Consider the following 15,417-nt stretch of genomic DNA (forward strand, 5'->3'; position numbering starts at 1 on the left):
GCCTAGGTCGTGCCTCTACGCGTCAGTTGGTAAAATGATTCATCATCCCAACAAAAGCAACGAAACCAACCAAAACAACATTGAACTTGAGCGCGCCGCCAGCCGCAAACGCAAAACATTTCACACGCAACGTGCGTAGAACGCCGCACGCACACCGCACCGGTCGATCGCCGCCGTTGCCAAAGCTGACTCCCATGCTGTGCCCCAAAGCGCATGGCCGGCCGGCGAGCGATGATGGTCGATTACGCCGGATGCTTCCAGCGAAAGTTTCGCGCAATTGGCGTGGCGGTGCTCTGGAAGAATGTTCTAGAAGCGCGCGATTGTTTACCAACTAGCGAGCCAATTTCTGCCCGAGGAACCATTGGGCCGCTGCAGGGAGGCAGGTTTGTGTGGGCACCGGGAGAAAGTGAGAAGCAAAAGTACCGTAAGAATCGGGTTCAATTTGTTTTCTTTTCAGCGCGCACATTCTCGCGCGATGTTTGGCACTATAACTGCGGAATAAAACTGGACTCTGGGGAGCAGCCCGCGCGGTCGGGGAATTCGATTGGGCGCATGGAATGGGAACCGTACGCTTTCGGTTAGGAACGTTTTAACTCGACAACGCCAACGGATGGGGTGTGCCAAGTAGGCGGGTATGCAGAATGTGCCTGGTCTTGTGATATGTGTCCGCTATTTGAAGAAGCTTTCTTTGGAACATATTTATAAGTTTGAGAGCTTACTTCCTCCCGCCTCACAGCTCTTTATCCGAACAGCTCTGAGTTTATTGCAAATTCGCCTGTATATAGGGTACTGACTTCTACTTTATAGCGACATGAATTAACATGTTTTATAATTTCATATGATTTTATATTCATAATGATGTGTATAGATTCTTTCTTTATGTACCTCTATACAATCATAATTTCAATCATAATTCTCACTGGAGAAATATGATCATCTACCCTAATGGTTGTCACGATCACAATTCTGCGAGGTACTTTCAGCATGAGCATTATCACAGCACGCGGTGCGAAAGTAAAATGGGTTACTTCGTTGTACATGTATCCATGTCAATCCAATGTTGTCATTCTGCGCAACCGAATGGATGGATAACCGTTTTCGCTGAGCTGAATCTGGAGGAACAACGTTGATGAATGCCTTGAGCAGTGAAATGTTATTTAGCCGCGGCTTTACCTCGTTCGTCAAGTTACGCCATCGACCATAACAAAATTTTATTTTTAGATCATGTGAATACAAGGCAATCCACTGGAATGTTCTTCGTGTGGTAACGGGATTTGTTGTGTGGAAGATTCTGGAACCTCATTAAAGCATGAAAATAACTATAGATTTCAATTAATTAGAAAGCGTTCCTTAGCTTAACGGTAGAACATATGGTTGCAAGAGCTTTGAGCACCTCTTGAGATACATAGAGCCAACATAAGAGATTCTGCATCCTGCACGCAAAAAAAGCGTTCATGAATTCGTGAACTAACGAGATCACGGTGTATTTTTTCGTGAACAACAGTCACGGATTCGGGAATACAGTCACGTTTTCTGGAACGTTCTGGAAAACGTGACGGGTGTTCCCGAATCCATGAATTAAATCACGGTGTATTTTTGCTGGTTCACGAATTCGGGAACGCATTTTTTTGCGTGTGGTCTTGCTTTGTAGCTGCGCGTCTTACCGTACGGCTAGAGATGTCGCAAATTAATCGATTACTTCGATTAATCGATTCATCGTTGTGATAATCGATTAATTTTGAATCGATTATTACCCAACGATTAATCGATTCAATAATCGAGAGGAATCGTGAGTAATCGATTAGTTACTAATCGATTAATCAGAATTTTACGACATCATAAGGATGTCGAAAATTAATTGATTATTTCGATTAATCGATTCATCGTTGTGATAATCGATTAATTTTGAATCGATTACTATACAATGATTAATCGATTCAATAATCGACAAGAATCAAGAGTAATCGATTAGTAACTAATCGATTAATCGGGATTTTACGACATCTCTACGTACGGCTAAGGACGGCCCCAAGTGCCTCACCACCGTGATTAAATAGCTCTCCTGGTAGTTGGTCGACCCCGGGGGCTTTGTTGTTCTTCAGCCGGCCATTCTCCTCCTGGATTTCCTGGAGATCGAGAGCCGGTAAAATTATATCCTACGCGCGTTCTCCCAGGTCCATCACCATACCGCCATCTTCGTCTGCCACAACGCCATTCAGGTGTTCTTCGTAGTGCTGCCGCCACCTTTGGATCACCTCACGCTCGTTCGTAAGAACCCAAGTAACCAAAAGTTCCTTTAAGATTACGGTTTTTGCTTAAGCAGCTCGGAGAAGCTGAATTGTTTTGGTGTACACCCAAAAAAAAATCTGCACTTTGTTTCCAACTACGTAGATTTTGTCCACTTGAAATTCACGTAACTTTTACCTGATTTTTCGATAGAATTTTCATTCTACGTGAAAATCAGGCAAGTTCTACTTGAGTTTTGGATAGAATTCACCGGATACGTAAGTTTCACCTGAATTTTCTGAAGCATTTGCAGTTACGTGTGCACGTAAAATGTACCTGAAAATTCAGGTGGAAGCAACGTTTAGATTATTTGGAGTGTATGAATGCGTAATTGTATCTACGGATCAATCCACTTTGCCATTTCTGCCTATTTCTTGACAGCCACAGAATGATTTCTGTTGTAGTAAAGAGTTTGCTATAAATGTTTGTTTGTGTGTATTAGTATTAGGGTAGGCGTAAAGTTATTGCACTGTGACGTTCAACACATATATGTAGCTTTGTATAGGTTTAGATCGATTCAAAAGCTCCGATTAGAAACGAACCCTTATTTTCCCGCCATCTATCTTTTTAAAAGAGCACCTCCCGAAAGTTGGAGCATTATTCAAAAAATTCCATCTTACTCAACCGGTCACCGAAATTAATTAGAAGTTAAATTAGAAGTAGTAAATGTAATAAATGTATTGTTAGTTGCCCAATAAATTGTTTGTTTAGTACTAATAAGTGTTTAAAGCAAATAAACTGTTTGTAAACCCGTTAAAGTGCTGTGAAGTTTGTTTCAAAAGCTTTAAACCGAAGAACAGAACACCGTTTGTGTAGTTTGTTCAATTTTGCTCCAGATTTAAACTAGAAAAGTAGTCGATGATTTGGAATGAAACTGAATCACTACTGATTTCACTCTTAGTACTACTCATCAAGTTCAATTTATAGAATTAGGCCATCTTCAGTGTCTTGTTCTTAACTCTACTTGAAGAGATATGTTTTTGTAAGGATTACGAAGTGGTACAATTTAAAAGCCTAAAATTGAAAGCTCAAGATCGATATTATTTTGCAAATTAATTATAAAGACGATGCGCAAGATATGATTCTTCAGAATTAATGTGAAAACTTACATATGTAGAACTTTATGATTATGTATTATATTTTGGATTTTTAAGGGGCTTGAGTGCCCCCTCCCCCTTCAAGGGACATGGTGTCCCCCTTTCTAGGGGCATGGTAGCCCTATCTTTCAAGGAGATAGGATGCCCCCCCTTTCCAGGGGCTCGCCCCCCCCCCCTTTCAAGGGGCTTGGGTGCCCCCTCTCAAGGGGCTCGGCTGCTCCCTTCAAGGGGCTTGGGCGCCCCCCATCAAGAGGCTGGTGTGCCCCCCCTTTCAAGGGACATGGGGTTACTCTCAAGGGGCATGGTTCCTCCCTGAAGGGGCTCGGCTGCCTCCCTTTCAAGGGGCTCGAGTGCCCCCCCTTAAGGGGCTTGGGTGCCCCCCTTCAAGGGGCATGGTGCCTCCCCCTTGAGGGGCATGGTGCCCCTTTTCAAGGTACATGGTGCCCCCTTTCAAAGGGCATGGTGCCCCCTTTCAAGGGACATGGTGCACCCTTTCAAAGGGCATGGTGCCCCCTTTCAAAGGGCATGGTGCCCCCTTTCAAGGGGCAAGGTGCCCCCTTTCAAAGGGCATGGTGCCCCCTTTCAAAGCGCATGGTGCCCCCTTTCAAAGGGCATGGTGCCCCCTTTCAAGGGGCATGGTGCCCCCTTTCAAAGGGCATGGTGCCCCCTTTCATGCCCCACTTTCAAAGGGCATGGTGCCTCCCTTAAGGGGCATGGTGCCTCCCTCAAGGGGCTTGGGTGCCCCCCCTCAAAGGGCTCGGCTGCCTCCCCTTCAAATGTCTCGGCTGCCCCCCCTTAAGGGGCTTAGGTGCCCCCATTCAAGGGGCATGGTGCCCTCTTTCAAGGGGCATGGTGCCCCCTTTCAAGGGGCATGGTGCCCCCTTTCAAGGGGCATGGTGCCCCTTTCAAGGGGCATGGTGCCCCTTTCATAAGCATGGTGCCCCTTTCATAAGGGCATGGTGCCCCCTTTCAGGGGCATGGTGCCCCTTTCATAGGGGCATGGTGCCCCCTTTCAAGGGGCATGGTGCCCCTTTCAGGGGCATGGTGCCCCTTTCAAGGGGCATGGTGCCCCCCTTTCAGGGGCATGGTGCCCCTTTCAGGGGCATGGTGCCCCTTTCAGGGGCATGGTGCCCCCTTTCAAGGGGCATGGTGCCCCTTTCAGGGGCATGGTGCCCCTTTCAGGGGCATGGTGCCCCTTTCAGGGGCATGGTGCCCCTTTCATAGGGCATGGTGCCCCCTTTCAGGGGCATGGTGCCCCTTTCAGGGCATGGTGCCCCTTTCAGGGGCATGGTGCCCCCTTTCAAGGGCATGGTGCCCCTTTCAAGGGGCATGGTGCCCCTTTCAAGGGGCATGGTGCCCCCTTTCAGGGGCATGGTGCCCCTTTCAGGGGCATGGTGCCCCCTTTCAAGGGGCATGGTGCCCCTTTCAAGGGGCATGGTGCCCCCTTTCAGGGGCATGGTGCCCCTTTCAGGGGCATGGTGCCCCTTTCAGGGCATGGTGCCCCTTTCAAGGGGCATGGTGCCCCCTTTCATAGGGGCATGGTGCCCCCTTTCAAGGGCATGGTGCCCCTTTCAGGGGCATGGTGCCCCTTTCAAGGGGCATGGTGCCCCCTTTCAAGGGGCATGGTGCCCCTTTCAGGGGCATGGTGCCCCTTTCAAGGGCATGGTGCCCCCTTTCAGGGGCATGGTGCCCCCTTTCAAGGGGCATGGTGCCCCTTTCAGGGGCATGGTGCCCCTTTCAAGGGGCATGGTGCCCTCTTTCAAGGGACATGGTGCCCCCTTTCAAGGGGCATGGTGCCCCTTTCAAGGGGCATGGTGCCCCTTTCAAGGGCATGGTGCCCCTTTCAAGGGCATGGTGCCCCTTTCATAGGGGCATGGTGCCCCCTTTCATAAGCATGGTGCCCCCTTTCAAGGGGCATGGTGCCCCCTTTCAAGGGACATGGTGCCCCCTTTCAAGGGGCATGGTGCCCCCTTTCAAGGGGCATGGTGCCCCCTTTCAAGGGGCATGGTGCCCCCTTTCAAGGGGCATGGTGCCCCCTTTCAAGGGGCATGGTGCCCCCTTTCAAGGGGCATGGGAGCTCGGGTGTTCCCTTTCAAGGGGCTCGGCTGCCCCCCTCAAGGGGCTTGGGACCCCCCCCCCACCTCAAGGGACTTGGTGGTGCTTGGGTGCCCCCCCCCCCTCAAGGGGCTCGGGTGCCCTTGAAAGGTGGCACCATATCCCTTGAAAGGGGGGGGGGAGCACCCAATTCCCTTGAGGGGGGCAGATTTAGAGGAAACGGCGGAACACGTGTTGTTCGTGTGCCCACGTTTTCGCGCAATGCGTGACCTCATGCTTGCCACATATGGTCTACCCCGGACAACCTAGTTCGGAGGATGTGTAAAGATGAAGTTGGCTGGAACGCCCTTTTATCGGCTATCGTCCAAATCGTCTCGGACCTACACAGAAGGTGGCGCGTGGACTCAAGGATGGCTAGTTCAGGCGCAAACAAGAGGTGGTCCAAGGGTTCGGAGTCGGCTTCATGGGTCATACCGGTGTCCTGTGGTCGAACTCGATGCTTTTATCGAACAAGTGGCCGCGTGAAGAACAACATGGTATCGTCGCTTTCGCGGCGTCGGTCAACCGGGCGGGTTCCGAGCCCGAGGACGGAAAGGGGTCCTCGTCAAGGCTGGGGTAGGCGTAGGCACCGCGTCGGCAAGTCCCTCTGTGTGTTGGCGAACAGACCCTATCGCAGAGAGGTCAATTTGGGGTGCACGCGGCATCATCATTCTTGATACCAGTCGTGCAGAGGGAAGCAGGCGCGAAGTCTACCCTTCCCACCTTCCGAGGACATAGGGCGTGGTAAGGCCACCTGGAAAGCCGGCAATGCGCTGGCACGATACCATGGTGTTCTTCTAAAAAAGCGAGTCACGATGTTCGATGCTGCAAGGACACGCAGCTAACCTCGAGGGTGCGTCGTGCACTGGCTACCCTTTGAAGCATTATTTTCTGGTTGTAATGGACTCTTAAGCGATTCTTCTATTCGTTTTTCCATACGACGTTTTTACATTGTTAAAAAAAATGTAAAAAAAAACATTGTTAAATGGGCCCTCCTTAGCCGTGCGGTAATACGTGCGGCTACAAAGCAAAGCCATTCTGAGGGTGGCTGGGTTCGATTCCCGGTGCCGGTCTAGGCAATTTTCGGATTGGAAATTGTCTCGACTTCCGTGGGCATAAAAGTATCTTCGTGCTAGCCTCATGATATACGAATGCAAAAATGGTAACCTGGCTTAGAAACCTCGCAGTTAATAACTGTGGAAGTGCTTAATGAACACTAAGCTGTGAGGCGGCTCTGTCCCAGTGTGGGGATGTAATGCCAATAAGAAGAAGACGAAGAACATTGTTAAATGTAGTTAAATGACATTGGATGTTCAACAACTCCAAAAGAATTTATTTTCGCGCTTCTCCAATGATTCCAATAGGGCACTGCACGGACTGCTTTGTCTCTTTTTTACTGCAAAGAAAATTGAAAACAACAAGGCCAGTAAAAGCCAAATTTAATGAAGAACGAATAAGAAAGAGATTCTTCCGTGCAGTGCCCTATAAGCATTCTTATTGAATCCGAACACCTGTTAGAATCTTATTTCAACATCATATAAGAAAAATGGCAATGTTTACAAATAAAGACCCAGGTAAATGATGGAAATGTCATCTCATGTCGACCCAGGTGGTATCCCGGGACAAACAGCCAGCCTTGGCTTTGAAGGAAGGCGTCGCCGGGATAGCAGCCAGCATCGTGCAGTTGCTGATGCGGCAAGCGGTCGTCGCAGGTGCTGTGGGTATTATCGGTAGGTAGCACCAACTTAGAATTCGGAAATCGGGACTTCCGAACCAAACTTTCTTTCGAAGTTTTATCTGTCAAACTAATTGATGCGTTGTTAAGCGCATCTTTAGGCGAATCCAGCGCACTACTTCCGAAGTTGGGAAAGTTGCCTGTATCTGGAGAAAAATCCAACTTCGGTATAAAAAGCGGTATATCTTTGTTCCGGATAGACAATAGAAGCCTACCCATCTCTGGTGCCTTGCGGATGGATAGTCAACGAGTGAACCATGCAGGCCAGACGGACAGCGGTTCGCCAGCCTTTCCTCACCCACCACCGTCGATCAACGGTTGGGATTTGTAGTTGTTACTACAACCAACAATGTAAGAGTAATTAAATAGTTTTTGCAATATGTGGTTGGTGACGACGTGGACAAGTGATCATACGCACCATGAAACTGAAACCGACCTAAGTGTAGTGAAGATTTGCAAAGTAGAGTAGAGTGGGGCAAGAGTGCGCGTGGGGTAAGAGTACGTTTTCGATTTTTTGAAGTAATGAAAAAAGATAAACTAGCAGCACTGCATCAGTTTGACAGGTATTCTGGCCAACTATTATCATGTGTAATTGTAAACGATTTGAACAAACAACAAGGGAGATATGGAGTTAGATAACTTTTTGGTCATTTTGCTAAAAATAATTGGATTTCCGCAACTAGTATTTCATTACCATATATACGTTCAATCAGGTGAACATTATACCATTTCGATAACCTATTGTATAGAGTACTTTATGGTACAGAACACCAATCCGGTTGGTTTTCCAAGAAGTCAAAACCATCACTTGAATAATTTTTGGGACTGTGGGGTAAAAGTACGCAGGAACCGGTGGGGCAAGAGTACGCATATGAATCTTCAAGTTATGATGTCAAACCCGTATCTCCGGCCGAAATAAGACTTCTTCCAAAGCGTAAAGATCCACAACTAAGAAAAAAGGGACAGAATTTGAAATTATCACAAGTTTTTAGGATAAGTTGAAGTAATTTGGTGTTAGAAAGGACTTAGCGAACAAAGCACTGAAGCGAAATAATGAAATTGTATTAGGACTTGTTGTACACCTAAACATAGTACGAAAACACAATTTCATCTAAATGATAATTTCATTTAATCAAAAGAAACATTCATAAATTACGCAACGTTTTGCTGGGAGGGGTTGTGAGATGTGTGACGATCCATATAATTTTTAGAGGATTCATACAAATAGTGTAAGATAGGGGGGGAGGGGTGATGAAATAGCCAAATTTTACGTTACGTGATTGGTGGAAAATGCCTTTGTATACGCCACGCGAAACCTGATATATATTTTTACCTCTGTAGTTTTTTGTATTTATAAAAACAATGGTTTTTCGTATGAAAGTGCACATTTTTAGGACCCCCTTTAAGAGTTACGTAATCTTTAAACATTCCCTAATATATGCTCATTAAACATCAATTAAATGTTATTAACTCTTATTTGTGTTAATGTGTACTCAAAGCACATGATTGGATAAATGCGTACTCTTACCCCACCCGATGCGCACTTTTACCCCACCGGTGGGGTAAGAGTGCGTTTTTCACTTGTCTTGCAATAAGGGTTCTACTAAAACGAATTTAAATAATTTCAATATTTTTTCCACTGGGTAACATAAAGGAAGAGTATATGAATCATCGACACTGATTTGATATGCAGAAGCTTGCTTCATAAGGGCCACATGATCGATTGAAAACTAAGTGCGTACTCTTGCCCCACTCTACTCTATGTGGCATTATCAATGACAGGCATTACTTTTTCGCAGCGTGAAGCAGTCGTTTTTTTAGTTCGGAATTTGGATCCGAAATGAAAGTGTACGGCTAGCTTTGTAAAATGTTGTGAGGAAGTTTGATTCGGTTAATAAGTTTCGTAATTAGTTTGACGTTTTGTTGACGAATCGTTTAGTGTTGAAAGTGAATAAGATTGAGCAGATTCCGCAATAACGGTTTTCGGCCACACGACGTGGCCGACTAACAAGCTGGGCAAATTAAAATTAATCTTGGCAATTTCTTTCGAGGAATTGGCGCAAAAGCCAAGTTTTCTTTAAGTGGAATTTGTTCGTCTTCACTAGTTTGATAATTTTATGATGACTTTTATGATGACTTAAAGTGGATTTATCCGTAGAAAAAATGGCGCATTCATACACCCAAACAATTCAACAACTTCGAATCTCTTTGATTTATGGGATGTGTAGATTACTTCTGCATAAGGTTAACCGCATTTTCATGATAGAATTAGAGGCGGAAACATTAGAATTGATAGTTCCATTGAGATACGGCAAATTTTTTTTTATAGAAGTGGATTTTAAAAAGCGAGCCGTGGGCAATTTTCGTTACGATTTGAATCGAACGAACTTCTGTCTTGCTTCCAGTATCAGAGCTGAAGAGAGATCAATTTCCACGCTGATACCGTGGAATCTTGAATTTTCTGGTCGATCATTGACCAACATTACCACTACCTTAAATCCAGAATATAATCACATTGAAAATAATTCTTGTGTATAATCCATGAGGCTTGTTGCAAATAACTAATTCATTCAGTGAAATCGAACATCCTTTTTAAATTCTTGAATAACACTCTTGCTCTTGTGTTATAATCCTGAAGATAAGTTTGAACAGTCGTGTCTGCATTGTGCAATCTTTGTGGAATTTAGGATCCACCTTCGACCAGTTGGAAGTCAGTAAAGGAAGGTGGAGTTGGAAGTCAGCGAAGGAGGTAAGCCGGCTACCCTACATTTGGTCCTTCGAACCGTATAGTTTCCCAATAATCCGGCTCGAAGGACCTTTATATTGAATTACCGGAACCTTTTCAACATAGAGGGAGATAATTAGAGTGCGCTGCCATAAACGTAATTAATTTCGAGGTTCAAGCAAACCCAGTCGTCTGGATTGTTGACTGCACAATTCATAACACAGCTCAAACATTTATTAAACATTTTATTACATATACATAATTGCTTTAAAAAATTATACTGGCGGAGTTCAACTGGGACACAATGGTGCACGCGATCCACTAAACTGAATATTTTTCCTCAAATTTGTTTGCTCACGCCAAAATTGTTCTGATTTTTCGTCAATTTTGGAGGAAATTCCCATTTGACATTTCAATGTTAATTCCTTCGAAAAACTCTTCAGGGATTCATCCGGAAGTTCCCTAAGGAATTATTTTAGAAACTCCTTCGGAAATTCCTTTAGCAATTCTCCCAGAATTTCTTTAAGGAATACTTTTCGAAAATCCACTCAAGTTATGCTTCGGAAAATCCTTTAATATGTAATTCATTTGAAAATTCCTCCAAAAATACTTTCGGGAGCTCCTCTAGGAGTTCCAAACTTTTTTCAAAAAATCCGCCGGTAATTGCACATTTTTCAAGGAGTACCTTCGGAAAAGTTCGAAGTAAATATCTCCAGAAGTTTCTTCGAAAGTTTCTACAGGAAATCCTCTGAAAATTCTCCTTATAACTTTTGAATGTCGAACATTCATCTACAAAACTTTGGAAGTTCATTTGTAATTCGTTCGGATACTCCTAGAGCTTAGTCGTAGAATTTTATAGATGAAATTCCAAATGAACTACTGGATAAACTTCTGAATAAATGGAATTTTTCGTGTAGCGATTTCCATGAAAAATAATACAATAATTTCTGAATTAATTCCTGAAGATGTTTCTGAAAATATTACTAAAGGAATTTTAGGAGGAATTCCCTTAATAATCCTTAGAAGAACTTCTGAAAAAAAATCCGGAAGAATTCTTTACGGAACTTACTAAGGTTGTCCTATAGAAATTTCCGAAGGAATTTGTGGGAAGTTAGTGGAATTCGAAAGCAACTCCTTTAGGAGGTTCCGAAGAAGTTTCTGAATTCATTTGCGAAGGATTTTCCAAAGGAAGTCCTGTTGGAATTTAAAAATGAATTCCTTGAATAGTTTTTGATGGAATATTTAGAGGATTTCTGATAGAATTCCAAAAAAAATTAAGGTATGCCTGAAGAATGTTTTGGATGACTTACCGAATTAATTCCTGGAGGTTTATCCCATAGAATTGTGTAAGGTATTTACAGAAAAAATTTTAGAAGACTTTCCAAAGAATTTCTGGATAAATTTACGAAATAACACCAGAATGATTATTTCAAGACTATTTTCGAGGATTTTCTGGAGGAACTCTTGGATTGAATAGAAGTTTGGTAATGGATGGATTTTAATCCTGATATTTTGAGGATTTTCTTCGTTAGCAATCTTTATTTCAGTATCAAAATAGGGTTTTGTTTTACTTCTTTACTTCTGTACTGGATTAGTTATAGTTCTTATGCTGACGCCAAATTATGAATGAACTCACAACCAGAGGCTCACGCATCGTATATCTTTGTATTTGACATTTCACACTAGCGCCTTCTGTTGACATGGTTGTACTAAACTTCATTTCGTGTAGCATGCACGTAAGGTGGTGGTAAAGTAATTTGCGATGTTTGTCTGTGATTAGAATATAACAAAAGCAGTAACTATACATTTTGGACGGTTAGTTGTTATTTCTATGCATTGAGAAAAATTAGAGGAGGAACGCCGAAATAGCGACAGCCAAAATTTTTGAGCGAATCTACGGAATTGATGTTGAAGCAATCTGGCATCGCTGACCTCCAATGCGATGGATTACCGTTGAAAATGTTACCAGCGCCTTCGTGATGCTGTGTTCGCTCCACTCTGCGTGAAATCTTTTTCAAACTGAGGATTAGATCCAAACCCGCAAGTGATTGATTTTTGATGTCTATGCTAGTGATGCATGTACGTGATTGGTTGGTTTACCCACAGATAACAGATATTTAGGCTAGAACAAATTTTATTGAAAATCCTGTGTAAACTTTTGAATTGATATACGTTGGCCCACTACTGTCATCTACTCAACTGATTGCGGCAGTACATACGGACGCAGCTGATTAACAACCGTTGAACGCAGCCAATGCATTTGACAGCCGCATTCGGGCTGCGTTTTCAATAACAATGATCCTTGCGCCATCTCCAATCGATTGCCAAACGCGATCCCAAATTAAAATACATTTGAATTAACGGTTGCGGATATTTACACACGTTTCGGATGCCAGCCTCAATATCTGTTATCTGTGGTTTACCTATTTATAATTTTTTTTATCAATTTTCGATATTAAACAGTTAAAAATTAGTATTTTTTAATAAATACAAAGAGGCGTTCCCTAGCAGCACAATTCACATTGATTTGGTTGAAATAACTCATATATGACCAAATTTAGTCGCATATGAGTATAATAGACAGATTTACAACATGTGTGTTGCTCGGGTTGACTCATCCTTGATCGAATGGTCCAAAAAAATTGGAAATCCATCGAGAAACGGCTGAGATATTAACGTTCAAAGCCTATCATATTTTCGTGATGATCTTCGATTTTCGCAATCGCAAGGTGTACCCCAATATAGAAAAGACAGGCGTAGTCCTACGTCAAAAAAAAATCTTCTGAAAATTTTGTCTCTGGGGGGGGGGGTTATGTCCAAAACCACCCCTGTGGCTACGCCGCTGATACATACATACGTAGACGCTTACCATCCTTTACAACGGAAACATATTCTCTTTCAACCGGTAATGATCGACTAACGTCATCGTCGTTCGTTATACGCCTATTGAAGAGCTTTATGTTTAATTTCATCACCAGGCTTGCCAAAAACTCCTCGCCGAGTAGAAAATGAGCAAGAGCAAGAGTTTTTTTTGAGGAGCAGAAATAAGCATCAATACTCACAACATTGTGCATAGGGTGGTCTAACCGGTAGTACCGAAACCGGTAATACCGGTATTACCCGCCAATTTTGAGTACCGAAAATACCGGTATTAGTTACGGGAAATACCGGTATTTTCGGTATTAAAAAATTGTCAATATAAAAAATCTTGAATAGTTAGAACCCAAAATGTATCAGCTAAAAACTGCAACAAACACTTACAACAATTGAATGCGCGCATGAATGAAGCTTTGCACAAGTAAGCATCATTGAAGACGTTCACGCTACAGCAAAATTCGGTCATCATCGTACTCTTCATTCTCTTAGGCATCTGTCAAATTGCCAATGACTTTTTTCTTCAACGAACATTGTTTACATTGTCGAGAATAGCCGAAATTGTGAAAAAATCGGTTGGAAGATGGCTGAGATGGCTGAGCCCATACTTCCTGACCACTTTTCGTAACAGTCTCAAATTTAATTCTGCAGAATGACACCCCCCCCCCCCCTATGTTTTCCCGAAGGACGTATTCTACGTCAAAAGGTAGGTGTTGTAGCAGTTGTCTAACTTAGAACACTTGTGAAAATGACTTGCTGCAAAAATATGTGCCTTCTGAATTCGCTGATACCAAAACAGGACAGTTCAAACAGTTCTATGTTTTGAGAGGTTCGTTGAAAACTCTGAACGATTTGAAACTTCATTCCAAAATCAACTTCACTGATGACGATGTTTTGGACAAACAATTCAAGCCCTCGAACTTGTTCAAGCTGCTGTGAAACTGTTCTGCCATGAGTTCTGCGTTCTATCATGAAGCCAACGTGGCGCTCCAATTTATGTTGGAGCAATTTTCAAACCAAGCCACAGAAATTGCCGTCAACTGATTCTATGTTCACAAAGAACTAATCCAAGGGAGACGATGAGAATACGTCGATATTTTTGCTTTTTTGAACAATGCTGCCGTAAAGTAATTGATCAGAAACAATTTGGGCATTTTTTTCAAGGCATCCAGAGCTACTTTGATTAAGCAAGCAGACAAGATCTTGAAGCAACTAATTATTCCTGATGCAACGTTGGAACTGAGACAACGACCATACCTGACGATAGGTACGAATAAGATATATTTCTATGATTGATTTTACTGGTTTATCAGTTTAAGAACAATTAGTGATGAGACAGCAGAGCAAAACACTTGTGTTGCCGGTGGCTACTACGTTGACGCCAGGATTCTTGCGAGCAATCCGTGAAGAATTCTCCTGCTATGATTGAGGACAAGTCTCTCGGAATTCAAAACTAAATACACTCGCGTTTTCAAGGGTACCCCATTTTCAAGGGCAAACCATTCAAACTTATTATTACAGCTTTGCTTGACAGTTTTGTTTGGCTTCCGTCTTGAATGGGGTTCTTTTGAAAACGCGTATTTAGTTTTGGATTCTGGGAGGCTTGTCCTTAAGGGTGCTTGACAACTTCGATTAATGCGGATTGGGAAATGAATCACACAGTATGTTATGTCTTCTTGAATTTTCTTTTTACAAACCCAACAAGTAATGACTTGGACATTTAAAGTTTGTCAATAAATATTATTTTTCACACAAAAGTCAAAATAAAAAGTTTTTTTTTAACATTTCTGAAATTTTTACAAAAACCGGTATTTTACCGGTATTACCGGTATTGACTCCACCAAATACCGAAAACCGGTATTTGTCAAAAATGGCCAATACCGACCACCCTAATTGTGCATCATTAAGGCCCAAATTACCGTAATCCAGTCATTGACAAGAAAACAGCCACGTGCTTGTACCACCCCTAGGAAAAAATCCGCCCACTGAGGAGAAAATGCATTCCTCAGCTGAATCGGGGAAGCACTCTTGTTTTAAAACTACATCAACATATAGTGGTGACTTCAATACATCCGTGGGATGCTTCATTTGTATGAATTTCGTAATATTATTTGAAAAAACTGCCTTTTGCAGAAAATATTGCAAAGTTGAAAAAATATTTTTTCAGGGGGGGAAACCGTCGATTTACTCTCACGCTCTCTTATACTTTGCAGATACTCGAAAATCATCGTTCAGTGTTGCGTGTTGATTTGTTCTATATGTTATGTTTGTTTTCTCGAATATGTACGTAAACATCAAGCAATAATCTATGAAAATGATGCTTTTCATGCTATATATTGACACTAAATATTAGATGTGAGCTAGAACTATAAAAACGCAAGCATTCATAAGCAACGCAGGTTATTTATTTTTTCATAATTCAAGAGTTGATAATGTAACGTAATGCTAAAATAATAATGTAATGCTAAGACGGCATCACTTTTCATGTACACAGAGAGAAGGCCGATCATATGTGTGTGGTACTACATGATAAACATAAACAGAGCATGCCACGTGGTAACGGTTATATGTCAACCCTACGCACTGGCATTCATTACAAGTATTCA

This window comes from Armigeres subalbatus, chromosome 1, assembly GCF_024139115.2.
Source record: "Armigeres subalbatus isolate Guangzhou_Male chromosome 1, GZ_Asu_2, whole genome shotgun sequence".
Lineage (NCBI taxonomy): Eukaryota > Metazoa > Arthropoda > Insecta > Diptera > Culicidae > Armigeres > Armigeres subalbatus.